General features: G+C 35.7%; 1 long non-coding RNA gene across 1 annotated transcript; it reads right to left on the bottom strand.

Annotated features, from left to right (window-relative positions):
* Positions 1 to 647: 647 nt before the first annotated feature.
* LOC130549331 (uncharacterized) lies at positions 648 to 2,480 on the bottom strand. Its single transcript, XR_008962165.1, has 3 exons — positions 2,414 to 2,480; positions 1,822 to 1,908; positions 648 to 848 (listed from the first exon to the last, which is right to left on the bottom strand). It is a non-coding gene; the product is annotated as an uncharacterized LOC130549331 (long non-coding RNA).
* Positions 2,481 to 3,300: the final 820 nt, after the last annotated feature.

The following is a 3,300-nucleotide window of genomic DNA, read 5'->3' as shown; positions in this document are numbered from 1 at the left end:
GTCTACAGAAAGAAAACATAATACGTACCTTGTTCCTGGGACTTATTGGTGGCAGGCAATTAACAATTGGTTAATAAAAATAAGAGATAACAGGAAAATACCTGATTGGTTTCAGAAGAGACCACCTTTCAGAAATTTTACTATAACTGTAGACTGGAAAACACTTGGTTTTTAGATGACTTGGAACATCTCACTTTGTTTGGCTCGAGCAAATAAAGTTAACTCCTTGACACCCGGACCTTCCTTGTCTGAGAGATTTTTTGAACTACAAGACTGATATTTTTCCACAACATGTTCTGCAGAAGAAAGTCGTACAGGTTTGAAATGTCATTTTTTCAAATTTCATTTTTCCGTCAACTATCGCAAAATACTTACAGCATGTTGAAGAATGCTTTGGGCTAGCCACAGTCTGTTTTCAGCAGTGAGTGTAGGCAGATCCCAACTGACAGCCAGGTCATTTATTCTCTCACACTCATCATCATTAAGTTCATTTGGTCTTTCGAGCTGTGGTTAAAAAAGTTAACAAAAAATCTATTAGAATAATTCTGTCATTTATTGCTTACACAAAACAATAATCATAGGAAAGTTTAGTATTGTACATACTAGATGTATGTCAATGACATCTGTGTCAGGGCAATCTTCCAGCTCAAGTATGCCATTCATTTGTCCAGTTATTATCTCAAACATTGCAGGGCTAAGTCCAGTCAATAGGGGACCACCATTAATGAATGAATGGCCAATAATTCGTCCAACGGTGCGAAAAAGATCGCTATCCAGAAGAGTCCGAGAGGTTGATGGCACCAAATGATCTTCTTTACCCGTGAAAAATAAGGTTTTGCCACAGTTGTCTACAGAAAGAAAACAGATTTGTGAATTATTTTTATTATACCATGGTTTGTCTGAATACTTCTGATTGGCTGGAGGGTGTGCATTAATAAAGCAATAAGGCCCAAGAAGCAGTGGGTTACTGGGGTATTTTATAACGGCTTAGAACTCCGCTCAGCCAATCAGAATCAAGGACCAGAACTGACCGTTTTAGAAACTATTTTAATGCACACCCTCCAGCCAATCAGAATCATTCAGTTCAGGAGTTCCAGTCAGTTTGATCACACACTGCAAAATAATGACATTCGTACTAAGCATTTTTGTCTGGTTTTTAGTAAAAATATCTTCTTAAACATATAACTTCTTAAATCAATATACAATTACTTGACAAGAAAAGTGACCTAAAATATTTAGTGTTGTTTCATGAAAAAGAATATAAGAATTAAGTAAGTTTATGGTAAAAACAAGCAAAAAAAAACTGCCAATGGGGTGAGAAAAATAAACTGGAATTAAGTTTGACCTTTTTTTCTCAAGTACCTAATTCAAGTTTATTTTTCTCACCCCATTGGCAGATTTTTTTGTTTGTTTTTACCATAAACAAACTTAATTCTTATATTTTTCTTCTTAAAAAGAGACTAAATATCTTAGGTCAAGAAAGTGCATCTTGGTTTAAGAATGTTTAGATATTTGTACTACAAAACAAGACAAAAACACAATGTTATTTTTTGCAGTGCAGTTCTCTCTCTCAATAATTTAGTTAAATAAATGCTACAATTCAATGCTCATGGTATAAGCGGGATAATGCACTTTGCACAAATTTAAAGGTAACAATTTATTTTCCGGGTTTTGCGAAATGTTCATCTTGAAAAATAAATGGCTTTAAAAGAGATACTTCACCAAATATGAAGTTATGAAAGAATTCACTTTCTTCGTTTTGTAATATATCTTTCATAATTATGTACTGTTTTAACATAGTAGTTTATTGCAATTACTTACCAAAATCTAGGGCAAACCCAAACTGCACACGTGAAATAACTTGAGACAGTAAGTACCGTTTAACGCCATCTCCAATTGCTGCATCACCTAAGGTAATGTAAACAGGGTGTCAAGTCAAGTATATAAATGAGAAACATGTTAAATACACAGAATGAATATAGATATGCCCTTAAATGTGATGTGTGTCTGTGTCTACAGATATAAAAGTAAAATTGTAGACATTTTAAGACATTTTCAGTATCACCTTTTATGAAATGTACCAAAAATGAAATGATGGAAATACACATGTTTTACATACATATGTATTGCATCAATATTGAATTTTCAGTGTGTTGGCAAAGATTATGTGTTGGGTCCGACCGTCAGATTGGAGAAATGTTTGTGGTAATGTGAACAAAAATATTTAGGGCTTATCGAATCTGATGCCTTTTAGAGCTTTAGATTAGGAAAAATTCATTTTAAGCACCCTCGGCCACCCTGGCAAAGAATATTAGTATACACCTAGTGTATGCACAAAATAAAACATACAGTGAGGCAGATTACTGACTGCATAAAAAATGTGTTTATGTCTAAATAGAATGATTAACTCTACCCCTGAGTATGACAGAAAATGGACGAGCCCAGTTGCCAGGTTGTGATTTATAGAAAGTCAACATTTCCCTTTCCTGTGGACTGCCGCAAAGGTTCATTCCTGCATTCAGATCAGGAAGACTTTCTGCCATCGCCAAAATTACCCTTCGGTATTGAAGTGCAGCTCGAGACAAGTCTGGCTCAATATTCCACTCTAAACAAGAAGAAAATCTAATTAATACAATACAAATTTCTTTAAAATGGTCTTATACATCTCTTCAAATCTGTAATTTCTTCAAAATATGATTATTTATATGGTAATGTTTGGGAGGTTTTTGCTAGCTATGCTGAAATATTTAGACTGAGTCAAAAGGCCCATTTATGTACGGATTTTTGAACTCAATGTGTTAACTGTGTTAAATGTGTACCTTCATTGTCCCTGTCCCTTCCCTCTCTACTTTTATTCATTTCCTGTCTGTTGGTGCTGTCTCTAGACATTTCGAGGCTGCTGCTGGTTCTGTGGAGTTCTTCATTGCTGCTTCTGTGCATTTGCTGGCTATTGCTGCTCCCAGGGAGTTCCTCACTGCTGGTCCTGCTTCTAAGCATTTGCTGCTGCCTACTGCTGCTTCTGGGGAGTTTCTCACTGCTGTTATTAATTTCATCATTGATGCTGCTTCTACTTATATTCATATATATGATCATTTCTAAATTCAAAAACAACACAATTAAGTCAGAAAACACTCTTTTAGAAACACTGGTCGCCGACAGCTTCGTTACATGTTCATTTTGGCCCTAAAATCTGCATCTTATATTGTGAAGGTCAGGGTAGTAAACAAAGGCCCAGAAAACAAGGTTCCTAAGGTCAAGGGCATCGAGCTTTGCAGTGACCACCGTCACGGACCCCCGAAT

This window comes from Triplophysa rosa, unplaced genomic scaffold, assembly GCF_024868665.1.
Source record: "Triplophysa rosa unplaced genomic scaffold, Trosa_1v2 scaffold100_ERROPOS85584, whole genome shotgun sequence".
Classification (NCBI taxonomy): domain Eukaryota; kingdom Metazoa; phylum Chordata; class Actinopteri; order Cypriniformes; family Nemacheilidae; genus Triplophysa; species Triplophysa rosa.
The sequence above is the reverse complement of the archived record's forward strand: the minus strand, read 5'-3'. Positions and strand labels throughout refer to the sequence as shown.